A 27243-nucleotide genomic window follows, 5' to 3' on the forward strand; every position below is an offset into this window, starting at 1 on the left:
GTGTGGTCCTCACAAGAGTACAACGATATTACTGTTCCAAACCAATTGAAAAGCTACCTTCATATAAAATGAAATCTTTATTTTGCATGTATTGTTTTAATTTTCCTATATCTAAAAACGTTTAGAGGGCCAAGGAGTGGGAACTAATTGCCCCCTCTGCCTCCCCTTACGAATATGCTTGGATCAGATATGTTTAGGTGTGCTCAGAGGCGAGTATAGTGCCGAAGTTGCGCTTATGAAAATATTTGAGGGGAGCATATTGTTTAATTGAAAATGGTACAAATTGGATAATGGTAAATCTGGGGGAAGAATAGTAACTTGGGAGCTGATAATAATTTTGGGTGAAATTGTAAATTCTAGGCTAAATGTTAACTTTTGGGGGAGAATGATGTAAATTTTGGGGAGAAATGGTAATTTTCGAGGGAAGAATGATAAATTTAGGGAAATGGTAAATTTTGAGGGAAGACTTTAAATTTTGGGGAGAACGGTAAATTTGGGGGGAAACCGTAAATTTCGGGGGAGAATGGTAATTTTGGGGAAGGTAGTAAATTTTGGAGAAATGGTAAATTTTGAGGGAGAATGGTAAATTTTGGCAAAAGAACTGTAAATTTTGGGGGAATTTGTAAGTTTTGGGGGTTACACCCAGCTCCTTGGGGCAGGAGGTAAAGGAATTTATTTCGGGAGGAATACAGAGCTTTTGGGGGCTGCCAAATTTAATATCAGGATATTAACATTTATAAAATCAGTCCTAAAATTAGACTAAAATTACAGAAAATAAGGAATTTCGTGTGGGGCCGTACTTCTCAGGACTCATGCGTTCCTGCGTCTCTCCCTTGCCGGTGTATACTGAGAAAGTACTGAGAGTATACTTTTAAACGATCTTACCGGCATCATTCCGACATTTTCATCTTTTTTAGCTTTTTTTTTTAAAAAAAAAAGATTATTTCCGCAGTCAAATGACATTAACATCTATGCAAATTAAAATGTTCTCTGGACTAAGGGCCAAAGACTAATATATATACATATATACAGAAACAGTGAAAAAAACAGCACTGAAAAAATGTAACACACTATCAGAGTTCAAGCCCAGTTCATAATACATTTACAATGCCAAACAGTGGCTGATATGCTATCATACAAACGGTTATAACTCCACGCAATATTGCCACATCGAAACGAAATTTTCAAGGTTTGCAGATTCAAATAGGGTGGCTCATTTAAAATGATCGATGTCCTGAAAGAAGAAAAAAAAGATGTCGACTAATATAATCTTTGTTAGAAGAAAGAAAGAATTGTACAGCCACTGGCAAAAGTATTCTACTTGTTCTTTTCTGAATAATTTCTGAATGATTTGACAAATCGGCCCGCAGTTTTTAGTATAGTACACAAATTACGATATCTCTATCTCAAAGAAAATTGAATTAAAATCAATTGACTCGTTCCGAAGTTATCGGCAGAAAAAGCTTGACGTGTACCTTTTTTTTTTTTTTTTTTTTTGTGATCATACATACCTGACTAAACTATGTATTCATTGGATGTCTACAAATGAACGTTTCATTACAACATGCACGGCGGGCCCGTCTTTCTTCCAGATTATTTTGTCCGAGGAGGGGCAAAATCAAAATGCCTGAAGAAAACACCGGCACTAATCATGCACAAATATTATGAAAACATCAATTCTTGTTTATATTAGCTCTACAAAATTTCAGACATATAATGGACTTTATCCCTGTCATCATAGAAATACAGACACTTATGTGATTCTCTGAAAATGCCAAGTAACTGTGACTGAAAAGCTCTTTCCTTCGTATTAGGCTTCCAACCCTAAAGGTAGCCATATTTGTTAAGGGTCTTTCCTCATTTTGACTGACTACTGAAGAAATTAAGAAATGAGCTCTAGTCACGGGCGTCAATTCTACCGGGGATACCGGGGACGTGTACCTCACAATATTTGTAAAACGGTTTATCGTCCCCTCTCAACATAACAAGTATCTTAGATCAACTATGACCCAAAAGAAGCTCAGCCATGTTGCAGTTTGCTACGTTCACAAAATAATATTAGACAAAATGGATATTTAAAAAAGTAGCATAATAGTTTGTTTCCAATTGTGAAGAAGGTAATGTAAAGAACTATGAGTCAGTTTTTGGCCCTATGAAGGTTAAGGTGCAAAGCCAGTTTAGTTTACTTTTTAAAAAACAATCAAGTAGTTTTTTTTTTTAACTATACATTCTTGAGCCACATTTACATTAGTTGTAGGCTAGTAGAGCAAAAACCTATTTTCAAAACTTTACTGCTTCCGAATATTCACTTCACACTACCTTCTCTCATACACTTGGCATCCACCTTCACTCATACACTTGGCATCATTTAATGTTAACTAAAATTGTAAAACAAGGTTGAATTTTACAGTTTGAGTAAACAAACAAATTGTAAATTGTGTGTGTGTGTGTTTTTAGTATTACATTTTCAAAAAAAAAAAAAAAAAAAAAGACTATCAAAGGCATAAACTAAAACAAGAAATTTTAAAAGTTTTAGTTTGGTTTTTAAGACAAAACTGATTTAAAATACAATGTACGAAGACTATTTTTTTTTAATTTCCCGGGGAAGGAACCTCGAACTCTCCGCTGTCTTCGGGGTATTCGCACTGGCGTCTCTGGCACGTAAAATTTAGGGGGGGGGCATCAAAGAAAGTGGTTTAAATGATAACCTAGCCCAACCTGTGTATTATCCACGATTCCATTTCTTACCTTTCTGCTTACCTTCACGGATCCCGTGAGCTATAGCAAGAACTCGTGTTATAATCGTTTCACAGCCTGAATATTACCTAGGTATATTCCAAATAAATATAAATATTATTATTTATATGTTATTCTGCCGTCAGTATATAAATTAAATTAGAATAAAATATTGAATATTTTGTACTTCAAAATATTGGGGGGACGCGTCCCCCTCGTCCCCCCGCCAGAGACGCCCATGGGTATTCGATACACTCCAGTCTCTACAGTAGTCTGTCCCTGCAAAGTTTATCTGCTGCTGACGCTAATGGTCCTAGTCTTGCGTTTCTCAAACTTTTTCCAGGAGGGGTACCAGGTTTATTAAGTAGTCGGAAAGCTGCACTAGCTGATTTCCTTATATCTTTTATAAAGGTAGAAAAAGATTGAGTAGCTGTTAGTAAATGATAATTTACAATAATACTTCTTTAAGACGAACACCCAAAACTTTCAAGCAGAAGACTGCTCTTGGGTTTCATGATTTACCCATTATTTCAGAGAGTAAAACTGAAATAAGGCTGTGCAATTAATTACAAGGTCTTTCATGGTTTTTCTTTTTCTTTTTTCTTTCTTTTTTCCTTTATTTTTATTTTTATTTATTTATTTATTTATTTATTTATTTATTTATTTATTTATTTATTTATTCAGTGGCGGATCCAAGGGGGGCTATAGCCCCTATAGCCCCCCTTGACGCTCAGGTATACACTGCATAAAATGGACTTCAATCCTGCTTTAAAAGGGCAAAATATGGTTTAGCCCCTCCCTTGATCATATCCTGGATCCGCCACTGTATTTATTTATTTTTTTCTGCACTGATGCTTAAACTTCTTTACTGTATTATTAACCGTGCTATTTATCATTTAAAAAAGAAGCTATTCCCTGGTCTACCGCACTTTTGGCTCACGAGGTCCCGGGTTCAATTTCTGATGAGAGAGCCTTGAGATTTGAACGTATTACGATGGTTCTGGCTACAACTCAAACTGTAGGTCCACATTTTATATAGCCTCAATGCTGAAAAGGGAAGATAAACTAGAATCAATCAATCAAAAATTGTGTAAGGAGATTCACGGACGACAAGTTTCGAGGGGCGGCAAAATCTATCATAACTATATTATTTAAAATAAATATTTCTTGTTGGAAACGGTTTCATGATGATGGTAGTTAAATTTACTAAGCTGACCTTCTATTTGAATACTACATTCATAAATCATTTCGCAGATTCACAGATTCGCGCATTCATAAATCATTTAGGTCGCATTAGTTTAAGGTCATATGGACAGTGCTAAAGCAAATGATGATACAAATCCCAGCATGAATTGCTTGATTGTTATGAAATACAAGAACTCAATTCTCGAAGAGTAGTGAACACCTGTTGCATTTAATTAGTTATCACAGTTTTGATATGAAAAGTTGTTATTGTCACAAACAAGTTTCTTATCATTGAAGACGAAAACAAGTTTTTTTTTAATTTTAAGAGATGTAGAAGGAAAATCAAGAAATAAAAAGGGCTAGCTGCACTTGAATTGCAAACTAATACACTTATTAAGATTGTAACTCGATATTCAATTCTATATATATATAAAAGAATTAAGGTCTTTCCTCTTGTAGGTGTGTTTGCTTTATCTTTCACTAACATAATAGATTATTGTTTAAAGAAAAAAACAGACACGAGATTGTATTTGTAGTGTTCATGCGTTTCTGAGTGCTAGTGCACTTTCCCTCCCCTTCGTTGTTCATGATGGGGTACCATACTTAAAATCGTGGCTTCATTCTGGAGAAAGCGGGGGGGGGTGCAAATAATGCACGGGATGAGGAAAATGCCCAGGGCCGGCCCTGAGGAGATCGATTACAATATATATGATTAAAAAAAAGTGTTCTTAATCCACTCCAGGTTCCTCTTAAAGAAGATCGTTCAGAGGGATTGCACTGTTAATATTAAAGCCTTACTCTGAATCGAACCCACGCCCCAAAAAGGAGCATGCGAAATCTGCTAGTAAGTGCATGTATCTTGTGAGACAAGTTACTAATTAGGAAAGTACTGTCTATCTTTCAGAAGAAAGCAGTGCATCGGGATATGCTTAACGAATCATTGCACACGATATGGTATATATAGTGTTGTTTGCGTTATACATGCAACTCGTGACTTGGTTATTTAAAAAAAAAAAATGAAAAAATAAAAATAGTGGTTTAGACATAAAGTAGGTTTTCAAACGTTTTAAGTAAAGGGAAAAAGTAAAAAAAAAAAAAAAGGACAAGACAAGATATTCATCTGATATGGAATTGATGCAGCCGAAAATTTGAGGTCATAAAAAGACTTCATGATTCACTTGCTCACAGACACCTCTTTCTTCCTTGCATTTCGTCCATTAATCGTTTCAACAGCGTGACTTTTCTCTTCTCAGCATTATGTAGATGAACACCTTTCACCGCGAGGTAGATCTTCAGCTGTTTCTATGCCATTAGGCGACATTATTTCATTAGTTCCTTTCTATTCTCCCACTCGGCCTCTCTGATTTTCTTTTTTTTTATTTCTTTATTCAAAAAAAAAAAAATCTTTCACTCACCAGGTGAATGTGGTAAACTCCAAGGTCTTGGTCACACACTGCCCTTGTCTGGCTGAAATCCTCCCGTTTCATTTCTGTAGCAATGTTGCCAGATAAGTTGCAAAACCAAATTTCCTAATGATTTTATGTCTACTTAAAAAGTACTAAATTGGCTTATCTTTTAACTTTGGTCATAATGCTTACAAATCTTTATGGATCAAAAGATCCAATATATTTCAGGCAATTTTTTTCTTGTACGCCTTATATCTGGAGAACTACATATAGTGTAGCCAAACCCAAACTATCAGTTAACTCAATATGATGTGCTTATTCGCTAGAAAATACGAAAAATCCTTTTAGGGGTCGTTCCAAAATTTTGTGGCCCCTGATCCTAAAACTAATTATTGAATAAGATCGCAATCTTTATATATATATATATATATATATATATATATATATATATATATATATATATATATATATATATATATAATCATTTCCTAAAATTCTCATTGTTTTAACCCTCTACATTCGCCTGCCTTTGCACTATTTTGTTTGTGTAATGACAGTCTGTGTTGGTCCTGATTTTATTCCAATGCTTCCAAACTATCTTATGTAGTTTCAGTGTCCCTTTTCAGTAGCGAGGCAATTTGAGACATGGACGTGCATATTTTAAGGTGAAATCCGACCCACCGTAATTCGTTTAAATTTCAGTATTCTCTTACCGGGAATCGAGGACTAAAACCTTTCGTGCTAGCACTAGATGAGCAAGGAGAACACAAAACTATCCTATATACGAGGGGTGACAAAGCCTATTATGGCTTATGTGTGAGATATAGCTGGGATATAGCTAGAAGATTAACATACCTGATGATAGAGGGCACTCCTTGATGAAATCACAGTTTTTGTTCAACAGCTTATCACAATGACAAAGTTTTCTATACCATTACCATTTGCATAGAAATCCGCGTTAAGTTGCCGTACACACCGTGATGCAGCGGTTTTGACATAATCACATGCTAGATAATGACGGCCAGCCATTTTTTGCTTTACTTAGATAGAACAGGGAAAAGAAGAAAGTTACTGGGGCTATATCAGAGCTGTAGAAGGGATGTTCTAATCGTTTCAGGCGTAACGTCAGCGGTTCTGGGTCGACCGCTGTGTGCAGGGTTGTCAAATGCCGGTAGTTGAAATGACACACAGCATGTGTGTTAAATTAACACAAGTGTAGAATCTTCGGTGTTGTTTTCTGCGTGATTGCCATATATGTTGGGCATCTAATTATAAAGGCTTATGAATCGGAGCTACAGACAAACAAAGTAGAAAGAAATATTTAAACAAATTCAGGTATACGCAAAATTTCAAAATGTAAACCGCGCGATGTGTTTTCAATTGTTTTACATAATGTTCCTGAAGAAATATGTCTACAGCGAGAAATACCATCGTATTATTGTGTCACTTCTACACTGCACTAGAGCTCACCAGTCAACACGGAAACTGTGCTTCAAAAATGGCGGAAAACAAGTAGAATCACGATTAAGAGGCAAACATATTATAAGGATATAGCTAAGAGTTTCCTACCATTCTTGAACAAGATGTTGGTGAAGGTTGTGTTTCGCACCATCAAGAAATACGTCACAATGAAAGTTGGGGAGGACGACAAAAAAATTTATGAAGATTTTTTTATAAAGTGTTCTGTAGTTTACTATTCTTATTTTAAAATTAGAATCTTCGGTAAGCGTAAGCATGCACACCACATGGTTTTCCAAAACAGATAAATGGTTACATCAACACAACACACGGAGTTATTTCAACACCGAAATATGTGTCGTAGTAACAAAAGTGGAGTCGAACTAACACAAAAACGGTGCTAATCTGGTGGTCTGGCCTTGAATTTTAACACAGGGAGTGTTGAATTAACACCAAAACGGTTTTACTTACAAGACTTTGACCTTGAATTATGACACAGATTGTGTGTTGAAATAATAAGAAAATGATGCTGAAGTAACACAGGGACTGCGTTATATTGATACTTGACGTGATGTAATATTAACACAAAATAATTAACACACTGCACACTGTATTATTTTCTTCGTGTTGGTCCAACACCACCACAAGTAACACTCAACACCTTTCTTCACACTATCGACTCTGACATGGTGTCGAATCAACACCGAAAATACTAACACAGATTCGAATTTAACACCGTTCAACACCGGTTGTGTGTTAAAGACGTAACACACCCCCTATGTTAAACGGCAACACCGCGGGGTCTGTGTTGAACTAACACCGCATAGTGGTAGTCACGCTGGAACCACTGCTCTGTGTTACAATTGAGTTGAATTAACACAACCATTTTTTACTGTGAGGGTGCACAAATGCTTCCTTTCGGAGTTATAGGCTGCCGAAAACATGAAAAAATGAACTGTAAAGGTCCATAGCTCCGAAACTATGGGACTTACCATAATCAGGTCAATACTTCACTCAGTAACTAATATGTGCCCTATCCAAAAAAATCTATGTTTGAGAATCTTGCGGTACTTCGGCTACAATTTTTATAGAGGCAGTTTGGCTACAAGCATATAGTTTGAAATACTCATCAACTACGTCTATAAAAATTGTTGCCGAAGTACCGGGGGATTCTGAAACATGGATTAAAGATGAGCGCAAGAGTCTTGGTCTTGCAGTTTTTGCAAGAGTCTTGCATGCAAAACCAATAACAAGACCAGGAATCCCGATGCAAGACCAAGACCGGAACCAAGGAGTGCAAGACCAAGACCATACCTGCAAGACCAAGACTCTTGCGCAAGAATCTTGCACAAGTATCAGTACTACTTGAATGTTTTTTATAGAATGTAAAAAGGATAAAAGTCATTACATCTTTCACTTGAATTTCGTGGCTTCAGTAAAAATGCAACTGGAGTGAATGTGTTCCCAATAGCTATGCAATCCGTTGTGAATCGAGCTGCCCTTATAGCATATTAGTCACAGTATGTCGTTTTCTGAATCGGTTGTTCTCGTTTTCTGTAGTTATTACTCGTTTTCAAGCCACACAATGTCATTCTAATCAAATCTTGTTACATGCAAAGAAATGTGTCATTGGTGGTGCATTATGATGCATTCCTGCGTTTTTAAACAATGAGGATTACTTACCGGGAAATCAGACACTATTCTTCACGTGTTATCTGGAGTAAACTTAAACCTTTGAACTTCGAGCTGGTAAAGTTTGTCGGCTCGTCCTGGGATAAACATAGGAAAAGAAGGATGTGTCTTTTACCCTTCAGTTGCTTTGCCTCAAGCAGTCTGCTGACGAAACGCCACTGCAAAATAAAAAAAAAAAACGCAAGTGGCGAGCGCAAAAAGTAAATTTCATGCGTACTTCGAAGTTATTAGAGGGAAGCGGGGAGTATACCTATAGGTTATGCAAACTGTGCAAAAATCAAAGAATAAAGTGGCAGTAAAAATGGAAAAACAGAAACACTTCAGGACTGAAAATACATCTTTTATCAGTGCATAAGAACGAAGCGCAGGAACTATTTCTATTAAAGAAGCAGCATACTTGGAATATTGCAGATTTTTTTAAAAACCTGGTTTGATTATAATTAATATTATTTTAATTTTTCTCTCCTTTTTTGGCCAGTATTGCTAAACATATCATCATCATCATCATCATCATCATCATCATAGCTATTCTGCCAGTATTGGCACGTCACTTGCTGCATCTGAGAAGCTTCAATGTACGGTGATCCTCAGCTAGTCTCTTCGTCTTCACATAGCAATTTTCTGTTTTAATATCTTCCTTGAAGTGCAGTCTTCTTCGCCTCTCCCTCTCTTTCCTTCCACCATACCCTCTAGCACGTCCCCAATAATACAGTTTCTCCTCAGCCAATGTCCCAACCAGTTCCCCTTCCTCCTCTTATATTATATCTAAAATTCTGTTGCTTTTTTTCCGTACTGCTACTATTTCTAACACCCCATTCGTTTTCCGTTCAACCCAGTTAATTCTTTCCTTTTTTCTCAATTCTCACGTTTCGAAAACTTCCATTTTTTAAATCGCTTTTGCGTAATGCCCTTGTTTCTATCCCACAGCAGGAGTAAAAGTTAGGAGGAAAGCGGGGAGACGCCGTTTCCCACCTCCAACAATTATGTACGGCGTACTCTCAGTTCGTAAAAAATTACAATGGGCAAAGATAGGCAAGGAGACGGCGTGACGTCATGCTGCTACCTACCGTCCCCTACTTTTTCAGATCCACTTTTACCCCTGCTCCATAGAATGCATATTGGAATCAGTAAAACAAAATCTCAATGTTTAATTGGAAGTTTGTTCAACACAAAGATTAGGTTGAAAAAATCTGACGCCTTTAGAGTGTAAAAATAATTTTGTAATTTATGGTATTTTAGTAATCTGTGCTGTCTTGATTTTCTTTTATGCGTTTCAGAGGTAGCCTTCCCAGTTTGGAAATAAGCAGAGTATTGGATCTGTTAAAAAATATAAAAATATTACGAAACGTTGTGATTTATCTTATAAGTAGTGAAGCGTGGCACCCATTGAAAAAATAAGTCATCGTCTATGTTGCACACTATCATCATATTTAAACGAAGGTAAACTATGTTACATTTAGAAACATACATTGTATTTCCGTTACTACTGGAGCATTGTAGAATTAACCCTTATATCCAGAGTAAAATTTGCCTATGAAAAGCACAAGATTTCTTGAAAGCAAGACTTGCAAGACTCTTGCATGCAAGACCAAGACTGGGTGTGCAAGACCAGGACCAAGACCAAGACCATGGGTTACAGTGCAAGACCAATACCACCCGGGTCTTGGTCTTGGTCTTGCATTTGCTCATCAGTAATTTGGACAGGGTGCATACTGTTAACAGGGAATGATCCATCTATAATCATCCCCTGTAAAAAGTTTTCAATGTTGCCAGTCTGATTTTAAAGTTGTCAAAGAAATAATAATTTCGTCATATTTTATGTTCCCTGTGGGGGACGCCGGGACCGACATGGATAAGTAAATGACATAGTAAATAGTATAAATTGAAATTGCTTCAAAATTCCAAGTTTACGGTGAAATACATTCTATATGTTCAAATTTTCAGCCTGATAGAAATATAATATATAGGATGATAGAATACCTTACTGCCATAATACAAGTGGTTGAGATTGTTTCAGTAGCATGTTTTTTCCACACTCGACCCTAGCCATAGGAACTAAATACACGTTTCTGATTGGTTGTATGGGGTCAAGGTGGAACAAAATGAGCTCTGCGGGGCTTCCTGTTCCTTCTCCTCCTACTACTACTCCTGCTCCTTCTCCTACTACTAGTAGTAGTACAACAACAACAACAACTACTACTACTACTACTACTACTTCTACTACTGGGAGTTTCCTCGTGGCTAAGCGGTTAGCGTACCAGCCTTTAGCGTGGGAGACCCATGTTCGTTTCCCGGCAGGAGCTCATGTGATTCGAATTCCACTTTACTCAGTAGGTCCACGTCTCATATATCCTCGCTGCTGAACGGAACGCAAAACTGAAATCAACTCAGTTTGAACCCACGCCAAAAACTATTATAAATACTAGCCTGTTTCGCTACCACGCTCGGCTACGAGAACCAACATCAGCCAGTCTTTGATTTCTGCTATATGTATGCTACATGGCGAGAAACGGATAACTTCAACCAATCAAAACAGCATATTTAGCTCTTATGGCTAGAGTCGAGCGTGATAAAAATCATGCGTTTCAGTAATATTTCTGGGATATGAGTACACATGAATTATATGGATTCAACTATTTTATATGTTTTAACGTACAAAAATGTAATCTCCTGAAAACAACTCAAACAACAATGTTACGTTCAGACGTGTCCCTCAATTGAAATCTGGCAGGAAACATTGCGCTGGAAGATAATGAACCTGAAAAATAGATATAATAAAGATATAGCTATTTGATTAATATATTAAAGAAGATATATAATATAAAATAAGTATATATATCAAGGATCTTTAAAAATAGAGGATCTGCCCTTACAGTAAAATCTTGAAGCCACACGTCACAGTTTCGCCACCCCTCCTCTGCCCACTCTACCCAATAGGATAGCAATGTTTTGAGTCAACAATCATGGCGGAAACGAAAGTAGCCAATCAGACATGGTAGAAACGAGAGTAGCCAATCAGACGTGCCGATGCTCGGTTGTTTTTTGGCTTCACCGATTTAATAGGATGAAGATACATAAGGACAGATCCTCTATTTATAACATCCTTGAGATATATAACATATATATTAATTATAAAAGGATAAATCGAATACTTACCACTTGTACAATCCGCGGCAAAAAACCTGCAACATGAGCATATAAGTTTATTGTGAAATGACGAAGTCTTTTGCTCCAAAATAAGTGTGCACGGGAGGAGGCCGAGGTTTATCCTGGCGTGATTCGTTACACTTAGACGTTATGTTCATTCCCTGTGCTGTTAGGCGTAGTTTCACAATAAACTTACATTCTCATGTTGCAGGTTTTTTGCCGCGGATTGTACCATACTGGATCCGAAGGGCGCGACGTGTAATTCTTCGCTAGAGCTGAAAAAAGAAGAGAAATCATTAAAATATATATCTATAAAGAAAAGTAAATAAAAGAATAGTAAGATATCGTTATTACTGAAACCTACTAAATATTACTATGATTTAACTTAACCTAACTAAAAACTATTCGATGAAGTTTATATTTACTGTAAATATAAGCAGTTTAACTGAATCATTGTATTGGAGTTGATATATCAATCTGCAAGATAAGCATATTGGAATTTGAACGAATTGATGAACAAACCAAATAAATAATCCAAAATGTTTATACCTTGTTGTTGTATAATATATGTTGTATGTAGTAAATATGTTTCAGTGAAATATTAGTTCACAACTTTTATTTTCATTATTCTTTGGTAATTTAGATATTCCAGTAGATTTTACGACAAGGTCCCATGTTCTTGTACCTTGCATTGTGATTAAACATTCTCCAGTTTGTTCCTCCTCATGCCCCTTGAACCTTTTAATTTTGGAATTTTCCCCATTTTGGGAAAATGGGGTGGTGTATCCACTGAGCCTTAGATGTTTAGTTCTTGGTGGACGAAGATCGAGCCCGAAGGACGATATTCATCTTCAATTTCGATAGTTCCGCATACCTGCGGCATCGGCAGCTGAAGAGTTTAAATGTTGTAGGGATAGTGGATCCAGGAAACAACCTACTGATTGACGCACGTCTGAGGACTAGCTCAGGAGAGTAATGCTCCCAGAAGTAGGAACGAAAAACACAGTTGTGATTGGTTGGCGTTATCCGTTTTACATTTTTATAACACCTTTTAAATTAAAATAATATGAAAATAATACTCAAAAAAGTGATTTACTTACTTTTGTGCAGATAAGTAGTAGTAGTAGTAGGAACGGGTTAGAAGCCCCGCAGGGCTCGTTTTGTTCCCCTTGTACTCCATGATATAAATTTTGTGACCAACTTAAAACAACTGGCTAGGATAGCGCGTAAAACAGCTGGCTAGAGTAGCACGCGAAAAAACGTACTTCCGGGAGCATTACTCTCCCGAGCGGGTCGTCGCGTCTGCACCTCACAAGTAGGCCATCTGATGCTGGCACGAAGGTAAAGAGCAGGAGTATTACAAGTGTTTCGGGTATTATTCAATGGATAAAAGTAATCCGAGGTTCATTTATGATAAGACGAATATAAAACAAATACTTATTTTACTAGATTTGGTTTTTAAATTTGCGTTTCTTAAGTAGACAACAAATTCCTGAAACTTGAGAAAATTTCGTAGATGAAGCAACACTGATGTGAAGTCTAGAAGCTAATACAAAGAATTATAGGTTTCTCAATGTTTATTAGAGGCTTCATAACGATCTGATAACAGCACTTCAATTATATGTATACAATCAGACCGTCTCCTATCTGAACACAGAATTTGTGATACACGTAGTTTGCATTAATGCATCTCCTGTATAACAGTCGTGCAAAGGGAAAGGAAAGAAGAATAGCAAAATGACCTTTTACTCGTGTTGGGTGAAAGTTCTTCTCTCTGAGCAAGAAAGCTAGACATTTCAGTGATTTCTCTGGTATCATAGAATCAGCAAAGGTAGGAGAGCAAATTACAGTGGGACCTCAATAACTTGAAACTGAAGGAAAGAGACGAAAATTCGAATTATCGAGTTTTACCAGTAATTAAGGTTTCGAGTTATCAAGGTGGCCACAACAAAAATTCGAGATACTGAAGTTCCGCGATTCTCATTAAAAGCGACTATAAGTTATAACCTCTATAACTCAAAGTTGTGAAAGTTCTAGGGATAGGCCGATTCCTATTCTCGATTCTTTGCGCTACCGGGTTCGATACCGATTCCGACGAAAAAATAGTGAAAACTCTCAAAACCATGTATTTTTATGACGGTTTGTTACGAAAACACTGTTCAAATGCTTGTTTTTCTTAACAGAAATTTGAAATACAATTCAAACTTTTAGTTTTTAAGACATAATACTGGTACTTTTTCTTTTCATTCTAATTCCACATTTGCAGGTTTTGAACATTTCAGTTTCCATTTTTCATTGTTTTGAAAGAGTTTTTATTCATTTGCAATAGACTAATAAAATGTTTTTGGATTCAAATGTGTTTTTATTACTTGTTTTACCCAGAATCGGTATCGAGCTTGTAATCGAGAATCATGAGTAAAATTTCAGAATCGGAATCGGAATCGAGAAATTCTGGAATCGGCCCATCCCTACAAAATTCTTTAAACTAAATAAGATGACCAGTAAAAAAATAAAATACTAGACATGAGTAAAACACAATTACAGTACACATTACCAACAATTACAGGACTAACAACAATCATAATTATACCAAATCATAGAACTATAGTTTCGAGTTATCGAAGTCACATGAAGAGAAATTCGACTTACAGACGTAAACTTGAACCTGTAGAAGTTTGCAGATTCGAAAGTTCGATTTATCGAGGTTTTCAAATATGATTATGAAACTGTTTAAAATTCGATTTATTGAGGTTGCATTTTTTTTTTCAAGTCTTTCATTCCCATCCGGGGATGGGCGGGCCGCAGACGGTTATGCCGTCTCTATGGCCAGTGATTGAAGAAAGCATTTTTTTTTAAATATTCGACTTATAGTGGTTATTTTAACATTGAGTGTAATGGAGAGTTGAAGAGAATGTGAAAAAGTTCGAGTTATCATTTTAGTCATTGAGGTTCAACTGTATTATTATTGTTAATTGTTCTTCCCAAACCTTCGACTCCTGCACAAATTGCCTGTACGCTAGCGACATCTTTTGGCATCAAGTTGGAAGTGGCGCAGCTAGCGCCAACTATTGGTATGATGGTGAACTATTAGGAGATAACCATAGCCTAGGGGTTAGAGCGTTGGACTCCCATTCGCAGGCTCCCGCCCGGGTTCAATTTCCGACCGGTGCGTCCCAGTTTTCGGCTTCCTCCCTGTGTTGTGAGGCAAACTGAAACGTGACAGTTATTGGGTGTAGAATACTCCCTGATACATCTGTTAGAGACAGAGCGACGTAGCGCGCTGACCGCATGTTCATTGCTAGACAAGACGTAGTTCAGCTGAACGCTACCAGATGGCGTTGGAACGGCTGAGGCTCACAAAGAGCTGTTACGCCAAATGGTTTGGATTTATTAAGAATTTCTGAATATTTTCGCCTAGATATTGATGCAACGCGTAACTCTTAAATCTTTTGAAATTTGTAGCGTTACAAACTAAGATGTATTTGTATTATAAATATATTATTATTATTATTATTATTATTATTATTATTATTATTATTATTATTATTAAAGCAGAAATCAGAAATGCACAAGAAAATTAGATTTTTTTGTTTATTTCTTGAAATGTAGCGGTTCTTTTCAGCACGGAAGCTATATGAAACTTGAACCTACAGCTTAATATAGAATTCGGATCATTGTAATGCGTTCAAATATTACTCTCCTACCGGGAATTGAACCAGGGATCCCACTTACCAAAGCTATGCGTGTTATAGAGACCTGCACAGGCCGGGCTCAGCCCGAGGCCCGAAGCCCGACCCGGCCCGCGGGCCGGCTATGTTATTTCTTTGGACCGGGCCGGGCTTGGGCGGGCCGACACTGATTTCTCTTTAGGTCGGGCCGGGCTGGGGCCGATTAATTGCAATTCTTTAATAAATATTGACTTTCGTTAAACGATAATTAGAATAAAGGCAAACGCTGAAGAAGTGTGTCCGTGAAAAATGTTACAAAATGAAACTTTTAAAATTTATCGGGCCCGGGCCGGGCTTGGGCCAAGAATTTTATAAAACTTATTGGGCCGGGCCGGGCTCGGGCCGAAAATCTCCAAAACTTTTCGGGACCAGGCCTAGGTTCATTCGGGCTGGATTGGGCTCGGGCCGAAAAATTCGGCCCGTGCAGGTCTCTACCGTGTTATCAACATTTTTTTAAAATTTGCTCCAACCAGGACATTTGTTCCCATCACGTGAACTTATTTAAAAGTAGCATATACAGTTAATTATAGAGAAGTACATGCTTTTCTTCAATAAAATACCCATTGCGAAGGCCCGCAACCAGAGGGAGGCTAGGGGGAGGGTCTGGCCCCCCTAAACTTTTCGTGGCCCATCCAGACCTCAATACAGAAAACAGAATTTAGATATTTGTAAGAGAATTTTTAATGACTTGCCCCCTCTAACATATTCATGCCCCCCTCCCCGAAACCTCTGTGGCTGGTTTCGGGCCTGCCAGTGCGAAATGGGTTTTAGTGATTTACAAGAAAATGGAGGAGGATGGAACACTTTCGTGTTCATATTCGTCAATACCACATAAAATTGATCTAATTCTGTCTATTTTCAGTCACGTGGTTAGAAAAAAACTTGTTGATTAGTGGCCAAAATGAGTGATCAGCATCCTCGCTTTGCAGTTGAGAGGTCCTGAGTTCTAATCCTGTTGTGACTATTTACGGTTAAAGTTTCGTCATGTATTTTTTTTGTGCCACCAAGTGAATGCTGGAATGGTATTTTATTTTACCTATCCCTCCCCAATCCTTTCTTCCTTCCCTTTCCCCGGATTGTGTGCTCGCCAAGGGACGTCATCCCTCAAATCGTGACGGGCTAAATGGCCTTAGATGCCGAAAGCCAAGAAATCTAAATCCTAATCCTAATCCCTTTATTTTACCTAACTTTCCTTTCCTTTTTGTGAGGGTGACACACCAAATACTTGACTCTGGGGAGACAATATGACTGTGTGGTATCTGGTGAGTTGTGCTTGAGATGTCTGACTGTTAGGCTGACAAATGTTCGGAATGAAATAAAACGTTTGTTTTAGGTCCCATGTTTATGCCGGATATACTAAAGGAGACTAGGAATGGGTATGAGTCGAGCTAAAACACGATTTGAATTAAACTCAAGTTTTGAGTCGAGTCAAAGATAATTTTCTCGAGTCGAGTTCCGAGCCGAGTCACTGATTTGAGGTCGAGTTTCGTGTCGAGTCGAGTTTGAAAATGGCTCACTCGTTCAGCTCGTTTTAACTCGTTTTGAAATCATTACCTGATTAGACTGGAAAGCGAAAGCTATGAGAAATGTAAGTAGTGGACAGTAGTTTGTGATGGACAGTATCCTGTTCAGGGGCGGACCCAGGACGGACTTCTGGGGAGGGCGGTGAAATGTAATAGTGCTACTTAGAGCCACTTTTAAGAAATTCAAATTGGGATGGGTTTTATTTATATATAAAATAAAAAAAAATGTTTCCTCTTCTGTGGGAGTCGATAGCTCCGATCGCCCCCCCTGGATCCACCCCTGATCCTGTTCATGGATTCATTCCCGCTCTGTCAAATTCCCGTTCTGTTTAAATGTCCTCCAGCACTTGGTAGAAAATATTTTCAGTGATCTTTTCTTTAGGGACAGGGAAGCAGGGAATTTTATGCGACGAGGGAATTTCTAGAGAAATGCAGCACCGAAATGCTTGACTCCTAACGTGTTTTTACACAGACCTTAACTCGTGTTTATAACGGCTGTAATAACGAGGGCGGGTATTATACATATTCCTAGGAAAATTCTGACGAGACGGACAAAATCCAAGGACAGGATCATAGGAATACATATTACATACTACGAGCCTCAGCATGTTGGTGATGAACTATTGAAAAACTGAATAAAATTTTGTTCTGAAATGACTTGATATTAGACCGAAGTAAGTTTTTTTTTTTTTTTTTATAATGTTCACTTCAGTTACAATGTCAAACGATTTTCTTGTAACTGTATTTTCCATTTCTATGTAGGTTTTTTTTTTTTTTTTTTTTTTTTACCACATTCATCTTTACTAAAGTAGATGTGAATAACACTGCTAATAACAGAACTGTATCCTAGTCACTTTCCGAGAAGAACGAGGAATAATATCTAAAATTTATGTTCAAGTTCAAACTTGAAGAAATAGTTATTCTACATAATCTGTTGGAATTAGTAAAGAAAAAATCTCGAGAAAAAAATCCCTCCCTGCACAGAATTCCCCGTCTCGAAAGATTATGCAGAACTGGAATTCCCGTTCTGCCTAAAGATAAGATCATCTACAATATTATCTACAAAGTGCTGGAAGGTCTTTGGACAGAACGTGAAGACACCTGTCCATGCGTATTTTAGATTTCTCCCCTTTCCTCCAACATTCGCATTTCAACAATTGTTTCACCATCATTCATTATTATTAATCAACCGTCTCCTTTAGCCTAAAACAGTGGTTCTCAAACTTGTTGTTACCGCGACCCACATTAAGTATTAAAAAGTACTTTGTGGCCCACCTACTTTTATGGTGGTATTTCAAACCAATTAAATTTTGTAAATCATATTTCTAATTTTTTTTCATATAAAGGTTACACAGAGCTACCACTATTTTCAACGCAATGCCCTACCCCGTGTCAGATTTTGACTCAGCCATTCTCTTTCCATCTTAACCCAGCATCTCTACTGACTGTACAGCAAGGCAGGGTTCTGAGTAACCACTTACTCTTCACCCCATTAACAAACGCTTTCAATTTTCATTTCCTGAATGGCGCTTACTTTACAGGAAATGTTTTTGCATCAAAATAAAATTTTCACAATTAAAAGGAAAAACATCTCGCGACCTACCAAAGAAACGGCCCGCGACCCACAATTTGAGAAACACTGGCCCAAAGGATATAAACGTGGGACGTAAACCTCGAAGTTTCAATTCAGTCAATAGACCGTTCTGTTATGATATTCTTAAGTAGGAACATTATGGTACTATGAGCTTAGCTTATTGAGCAAGCCGGTCGAAGATAATCTATTAATGCTCGAAAGTCAATTAACAGAGCAAAATTATAAGTAGTAAATATGAGTTATCTTATAAACAATAACTGTCCTTGATTTGTTTCCAAGTGCATTTGTACTGCAGATAAACGGGTTGCGTAACAAAATGCAGTAGATAACAAAGGTTAACTGCAAACAATAAAGATAGGAATCTTACTACTATTTGTCAATATGGTACTGACCAAGAATAGGATTTACTAACTGCTACTTAGTAACAAACCTCTGTCAGAATTCTGGCCTCTTCACACAAGGGTAGTTCCAAACGTTTCGGGACTGGCGGTAAAATATCGCGCTACTGCTAATGAGGATATAGTGCCATCTATGGAAGAAATGATGTATCAGTTGCATCAGATCGTTGCAGGTAGTCTCTCGAATCAGTTGATATGCGTTGAAGTCGCCTACTGCATGACAATGCCCTAGTTCACACTGCAGTTCTAAATTTTGGCCTGAAGGAAGGTGCTCAATCTCCTTGAAGTTACAGTCTTTTACTGCTGCCTTAGCAACAAAAGTTCAACGAACAGAATCTGATTCAAGTCAGTACCTCCACTGAAGAGACTCAACTAGACAGTTCAAAGTGATAGATTATTTCTCCCAGAGATGGCATCGTATGCCATGTACGGTTTATAATCAGTCTTGCGATATTTCAGTGTCTTTTCGAAAAATATTGGAAATACCATCGTACTGTAAGAAGACAGAGTACTGTAAGTATATCGACTGACGTTTACAAGTGACTGCTATGTAAATACGCTACTTGTCGCTCGGGGCAAGAACTCGCCTTAGCGAACCCCTGACCAACCAAACCAAAATGCTCCCCCAAATATTTGCCCAATATGCGCTCATTTTGCGCACTCCCAATCCGACGCCCGGGGCACAAGCCCCGTTTGCCCCCATAGTTACGTCACTCACAACCTGTGTACTGAATCCAAGCTCCTGAATACGTGGTATCCCTAACGGTAACTCTCAAGCTGTTTCTCTACTGCAACTTGTAATTAACAGTTTGCCGTAACATTTTTTGAACAACAGGAAAGAAGCTTTCCACCCTACTCCTTCCTAACAGTCCCATGGTATGTAGTAGGCAAGGTGGCTCAGTAGCAGAAGGACACGATTTTAAGTATGGTACCCCGTCATGAAGAACGCAGGGAAGGGAAAGTGCACTCGCACTCAGAAAGACCTGAACACTACGAATACAATCTTGTTGTGTCTGTTTTTTCTTTAAATAATAATTTATTATGTTAGTGAAAGATAAAGCAAATATATCTGCGGAGGAAAGATGGTAATCCTTTTTATAGAATTCAACATCGAACTTTAATCTAAATATATCAGTTTGCAATTTCAATGTAACTAGTTCTTTGATCTTTATTTATTGATTTTCCTTTTACATCCACTAATTAAAAAAAAAAACTTGTTATACCTTGAATAATAAGGAACTTGTTTGTGACAAAGACAAGATTAGTTTTCATATCAAAACTGTGATAACTAACTAAATAAAACAGGTATTCGCTACTGTTCGAGAATTGAGTTCTTGTATTTGACAACAATCAAGCAATTCATGGTGGAATTTATTTGACCATTTGCTTCAGCACTGTCCATGTGATCTTTAACTAATGCGACCCAAACATGACTTATGAATTTACTTGTAGTATTCAAATAGAAGGTCAGCTTAGTAAATTTAACTGCCATCATCATGAAGTCTATTTCTAAGAAGAACTACTTATTTTAAATAATATATTTATTACAGATTTTGCCGCACCGTGCAAATGCACGTGTTGCCTATATGGTAGAGCCGGCCCTGCTTGTATATACAGGACACCTGGAAACCCTACATGTAGTTGATTTCGCAGTATTCAGTATTAGAATAAGGAATATCTATGTGTGTGTCTTCCTTCTATCCGTTACTTCCCTTTCCACCCTGATAGTTTGTCCTAGTAACTTCAAGGACGCAATGTAGAAATTAGACGTGGGTGGGCAACAATAATAATAATAAAAAACTCAGCTTTATGCTAACGGAAATGTGGCTCTGGATATAGAAATGACAGGAAGATGTATGCAACTCTGCCGTCATGGCATTACATAATTAACGCGGACAGAATCTGCGTTGGGAGCTTCAAAACCACAGGAAATGCTTTTAAAGCTTTTATTATTTTTTCTGCAAGTAATTGGTTCTCTTGTTGCATCCATGTTGGCGCCAGAGTATTTATAAGATACAGTAGTAACAGCGTTGCCAGGCTCACAGCTCGGAATTATTCCAAAACCTGATCGAAAATATGCTAGATTTGGTCAAATTATGCTAGATCATCATAATTACTAATTCAGGAGTTTTAAAAGAAAAAAACGAAGTTGAGATACGATAACGTAACTTAAAATACGCAGAGTGCAAGAATGCGTGGATAGAACTTCACGCACCAAAGCTTTAACTCAACTAAACTAGTGCAGTAATTGCCAGACTCAATGGCGTATATATCGTATAAATGAATGCAAAGTGTTTGTTTACATATTTTGAAATAAAATTACCTCGTAGCATAAGCGGAGTTGGGAATTGTCTGCTGGGGGGCAGATTTTTGGTCGGTCTCGGACCTTTCATTTCAGGAATAAAGGTGGTCATGAAGTAAGAAATAAAGATGGTGAAGTTGTCAAAAAGTTGGGGGAGAATGGCCCCCATAGCCCCTCCCATGCCTCGCAGTTGGAGGATTAGAAAACTCTGGGTGGAGCCGAAAAAAAAAGCCCAAAGCCGTTTCTAACTTACTTCGGAAAATGAGACTGCCTGTATGGTTTACCGACTGTATGAATCAATGGAAGAGGATACATTTCTTCCGTTCTTTTTCTTCCCACGACCAACTTCTTTTTCATCTACAGATTTTGCGGCTTTTCGATAAACTTGCTGAAATTATGCTAGATTTGGGCAGGATGCTAAAAGCAAGATGCTGGATGCTAAAGACATGCAAATTATGCTAGATCTAGCATCATTATGCTAGGTCTGGCAACGTTGAGTAGTAATTCAAAAGAAATCTTTAATGCTTTAGCCGGTGACATCACCATTACACTGAAAAAAAAATTGTAATTAAATTGCCAAACATCAATGTAAAATCATTTACCCTTCATTCTGCAAGCTGATATATATTTCCTTAGATTAAATTACAAGATTTGCTGGGTCTTTTTACAGATTTACAGTAAATTTATTTTTTTAAAAAAGTGATATTTTTATTGATAAAAATGTAATTTTACATCATTTCATACTAAACGGCGTGACAAATATCTTGACATTTGAAGGCGGAGCTCCAAGTTCCCTTTAAGTGCTGCTAGCAAATGAGAGGCCAGCGGTATTGCCACGTTTATTTTGTACACATCCACGTCTATCTTCTGCCACCTGATTGCGCTGTAGTTCGTCTGTTTAGCCATACCCACACCCATTAGCACTCGGCAACATCGCGTCAGAGCTTGCGTTTTATTCGTTTAGCTGAAATGCCAAGATGTTTGTCACAGGCTTTAGTAATTTTACTTTGTAGGCGTAAATTGATTTACATAGAGGAGTGACAAACAGATTGCCACCGTTTTTTTTTTTTTTTTTTTTGTAATTTACCTATGATTTTTTTTTTACAGTTTAGGCAAGACCGTTGGATAACACAATTTGTTTTTCTGTTTCCTGTAAATTTTGTTGAATATTGTATAAATAAGTCTTTATAATACGTAAACTAAAGTTCCACTTCGTGACAAAGTGCGTAATACGTGTGGTCCCGGGTTTGATTCCAGATGGCTACTTGGCTCGAAAAAAAAAACCCTGAGTACTGGTTTAAACTGATAAAACTTTAAACAGTAAGTACTGCGTCACTCAAAAATAAAATGCAATTAAATCCTTCAGTTTAAAGTCTCACGATTATGGCCAATTAGGCTAACGGAGAGGGATCATTAAGGCAAATGAATGATGATGGAAGAATTGGTGGAATGAGAATGTGGAAGGAAACGGGGGGTACTATCAGAAAACTACGTACAGGATTATGTCCATCGCAAACTTAGTTGGCCAGGAATCCAACCAGGGACTCATATGCTAAAGATAAGCGCGTACCATTGAACCACCGTCCTCCCTTTCATGGAACAACCTGGAGGTAACAGTGGCTCAGTGGTAAAGCGCTATTTGAGTTTGTGGTGGACAACATCGTGTCCGTGGGTTTTGTTAGTGTTCTCTCATTTCCTCCCACATTGACATTCCAACAATTTCCTTAGATAATCATTCCTTTCCGTTAGTCATCCATCTCCTTTGATCTAGAGGGCACTGTTTCCCAACCTTGTCTACCTGGCATGGCCTTTTGTAATTCCCTGCACACTTTATATATCCCTCCCTTTCCGCTCCTTGGTCATACGTGCTTTCTCTCTGACCCATTCTGAACCCTTTTCACTAGCTAGTGAGGAAGAGGCTTTTCCAGATATATATATCCATACTGCTGTAAGAAATATACAGCGTGTTAATGAACTATACCGACAAACTAAAAGAGGTGATTCCTCACATAAAAATAAGAGAAAAAGTTCATATCGACCAGTGCGGAAAAGTCCGTAGTTTCAGAGCTAGCACTGTCGAAAATAGCGAAAAAGCCAAATTTCAACAGGCCCTATTTCGAATTCGAGAAACTGTAGATGGTGATCCTTATCAACCTAAAGGAAGTCATGCATACGCAGTCCAAAAATGCAGATTTCATTAATGCTCAATAGGTATAAAAAGAGTATTCTTTGTAGGGTGAAATTCCCAGACTTTTCATCAACCGAATTTTGAGCTATGCTCTGACTTTATGGTTGGTCCGAAGTAGGCAGACGATAAGTCTTGATAGCAGTGAACACGGAATACTTTGGCGCGATGTCGGAAGTGTTCAGGATCATCAGGAGCACGGTCTCTCCTACTCGGGAAAACTCATGCTGCGATGTTTTCTTTCATGCTTATAAGTGAAGAAAACTTGAAATATACCGTGATGAAATACATCGCATCGCACTTTATTCTGAACACAAAAAGACATGGAGCTGCCGGCTCCTAACACTTCCGACATCCCTCCGAAGCATTGGATGTCCATTGTTGTCAAGGCTCAGTGTTCGAAGTGGAAAAAAAGCAGAGGTGGTATGTTTTATTATGATTTTGACTCAACATACCGGCTATTTAAATATTCTCTTGATTACTGAAAACCCAGTGACGGTATGTCCTCATTACTGAAAAACCAGAGGCGGTATGGCATACCACCGCATACCGTCTCACTTCGAGCACTTCCAAGGCTTATCTGCTGCCTACTTCGGACCCTCCTTGAAATCAAGATATATATATATATATATATATATATATATATATATATATATATATATATATATATATCTGAAAACTATTGAGAGTATATCTGAGAATTACACATTGTGAGTAGTACACTTATTGAAAATTGATGAAATATGCACTTTTGGATTGTCTATGCTTGGCTTACTTTACGCTGATAAGGACCATCATCCACAGTTTCTGAAATTCGAAATAAGGCCTGTTGAAATTTGGCTTTTTCGCGATTTTGGACAGCCCTAGCTCTGAAACTATGCTCTTTTCGCCATAGGCACATATGAACTTTTTCTCTTATTTTTATGAGAGTTGTCGGTATAGTTCATTAACACCCTGTATATTTCTCTGTCAAAGGTAAGTTCCCCTCACTCCCCCATTGATTCATACCCTGCTCTCATAGTGCAGTATATAACGTAGGCTAAAATACTGTAAATTATATAGTTAGGACATTTGTACTTGTTCAGACATCTTCAAATAGTGTTTATGCTAAACGTTCATGTAAAAAAAAAATGGTATTATGGTACTTTTTAAAAAGAACTCTGAAAAACGTTCGTACAGCATCATTTTATTGAAAAAATCACAGAAAAAGCTTTTTTAATCTTTTTTACAATACTAAACTGAACACATATTTTTCACGTTGTTGTTCAGGTGGCACTACCATGCAGGAACACTGAATAAAGAAGCAGTATCACTGCAAAGATAGCTGCACCGTTTAGGACATGAACAGGTTAGAGCAGCGATCTGTAATGCATGTTTTGAGTAGTGAATGTGTTAAACCAATTTAAATGCATCACAGAATGAAAGTTGAAGTATGTAATCATTGTGTATCCTTGCAGTAGGACTACAAGTAGTGTAGAAAGTTGAATGGAATAGCATTCCTGAAGGACTCCCTGCGACCGAGTGGTGACGACCAAAAAACATCGCCGCAGTGGAACAACTTGTGAAGGAAAGTAGGTGTGTTGCTGTGATGGAAATAGTCATCAGTTTGGATATTAATTATTATTCAGTAGATATTGTTATCCATAATGTACTGCAATACAATAAAGTAATTGCAAGATAGATTGCACGTCTATTAACATTTGGATTGAGAGATAATTGAGTTTGTGTCTTTGAGGAACTTTTTCATCGTTTTCAGGCCGAAGGTAATGAATTTCTAAATAATATTGTTGCAGGAGATGAAACCTGAGTCCACTATTATCAACTTGAAACAAAAACAGCAGGAAGAAATAGTGCCATAGCTCGTCGCCAAAACCCGAAAAAGATCTATTACCCAACCAACAGAAGGAAAAGTCATATTCCCTCTCTTCTGGGATTAATATGGGGTAACTTTTGAACATTACATGGAAGTGGGAGCAACAGTAATAAGTGCTTCATACGCAAATCTGTTATCAAATCACTTTCAACCTGCAGTCAGGAGTGTACACATGGGAAAGAAAGTATTTGACAGTTGACAAATGTTCTTTTGTCAATAACTCGGGAACAAATGAATTAATTTGGATCTTTTTGTTGCTATCCTTATAATAGTTATAACTTGATAACTTGTCAAAATCGGTACTCTAATAGGTTATTTTTTGTTGAGTTATTAGGAAAAGAAATTTCGTCAACTGAACAATACTTTCTTTCGTGACTGTACAACGAGGATCTCTGATTGCAGCGTTTAGTTGCTTCATAACAAAGCTCAACTTCATAGTTGCTTGTTTAAAGATGTCAACAATCCAGGATATCACGTTTGAATATCACACATACTCATACTCTTTATTCTCTAGATTTCGCTCCAATGACTTTCATCTTTTCGGATCGCTCAAACAATTTGCGAATCGGTGAAAGAGTGAGAACAGCGTTGCACTAACGGTCTCAGAATGGTTTCGCGCTTAATTTTTTCGGTATTTCTAAATTTGTCATATATATAAAATTATAAAGTTTTCATTTGAATCATAGCGGAGGATGGTGGCTTAGTGGTTGAGTGCTTATCTTCCGTGCGTAGGGCCCTGGTTCGATTCGTGGTCTAGTTAAGTTTGTGGTGGACAACACCGTGTCTGTGGATTTTCTCGGGGTGCTCCAGTTTCCTCCCACAATTTCATTCCACCAATTCTCCCATCATCATTCACTTTCCTTCATTTGATTTCATTTGAATCACTTTTGTATATGGGTCGGGGTTTGATTTTCACACAGTTTCACCCCAGGCCGGTAGCCAGCTCAAAAATGTAGGGGGGGCCGGGCCGAAGTTAGGGGGCCGAGCCGAAGTTAGGGGGGCCCGATCCTACCATATCATAGTTCATCACCATATTATAATTCATTTGCGAGCCTACCGTGAAAATTTTAGGGGGGCCAGCGAAAATTTAGGGGGGGTGGCCTCCCTAGACCCCCTGGATACGGGCCTGTTTCACCCTACATTTTCTGAGTACTAAAAACACAGAGTTCAGTGACTTTTCGAACACTCTCTGTAACACAATTGATTATATACGTCTACTCGCCACAGATGGACACTTCTGAAGCATTTATTGATTATATGTACTCAGTAGGTGGAATCTTCTTGAATTGTTGGGTCGTTGACTCATTCATCAAGTGACGAACACAAATGAGGAAGGAATTTCATCGTTGAGGCAGGAGTCGATTTGCAATTCATGGACTGCAAGTCTCTTTGACTGCATGACTTTGTGGTTATTGGTATTATAAGATGAAAGTTACATATTATTATTATTATTATTATTATTATTATTATTATTATTATTATTATTATTATTATTATTATTATTATTATTATTATTATTATTATTATTATTATTATTATTATTATTATTATAGGAAGAAAAGATAACTGATCGAATTAAGTTCTTTGATTTCTTGCAACAGATTTTTGTTAGACTTTCGAACTATGCTATGTACAGTCGCGGACTGGTCAGGGCCGGAGTGCCGGAATCCCGGCCAGGGCTCCACCCTCAACTTTTTTTTTTTTTGTATAGATTTTTTAATCTTTATGTATCTACAGCATAACAAAAAGAACTACGAAATTCGTCGGGCCTACATCAGATGACGTCACTGAGTATTCCCACAGATTGAGTATCAGTAGGGCAACCAACTTCATGCCTTATATGGTTGTACATTATGCTTTATTTTTCCTTACATTATTTTTATTATGCTTTTTCTTATGCCTTAATATGCTGTTCCTTGAAATATACTTCATTCTTACCCATTTCTATTACATATTTATTTTATTTTATTCTTTTTAATTAGAGAAGCATTAAAATGTATATGAAACTGCTCATTT

General features: G+C 37.5%; 1 long non-coding RNA gene across 2 annotated transcripts in view; it reads right to left on the reverse strand.

Moving 5' to 3' along the window:
- LOC145669519 (uncharacterized) overlaps nucleotides 1-9664 on the reverse strand; it is a 62604-nt gene extending 52940 nt beyond the window's left edge. The window contains exon 1 of one of the 2 annotated variants that reach the window (XR_014128207.1): nucleotides 8469-9664. This is a non-coding gene — a long non-coding RNA (uncharacterized LOC145669519). Of the gene's footprint in view, nucleotides 1-5336; nucleotides 5395-8468 lie in introns of those variants that run through there. The other variant, XR_014128208.1, reaches the window with a different exon arrangement.
- Between the last annotated feature and the right edge of the window lie 17579 nt (nucleotides 9665-27243).

This window comes from Thermobia domestica, chromosome 14 (assembly GCF_964235325.1).
Source record: "Thermobia domestica chromosome 14, izTheDome1.hap1.1, whole genome shotgun sequence".
NCBI classification, from domain to species: domain Eukaryota; kingdom Metazoa; phylum Arthropoda; class Insecta; order Zygentoma; family Lepismatidae; genus Thermobia; species Thermobia domestica.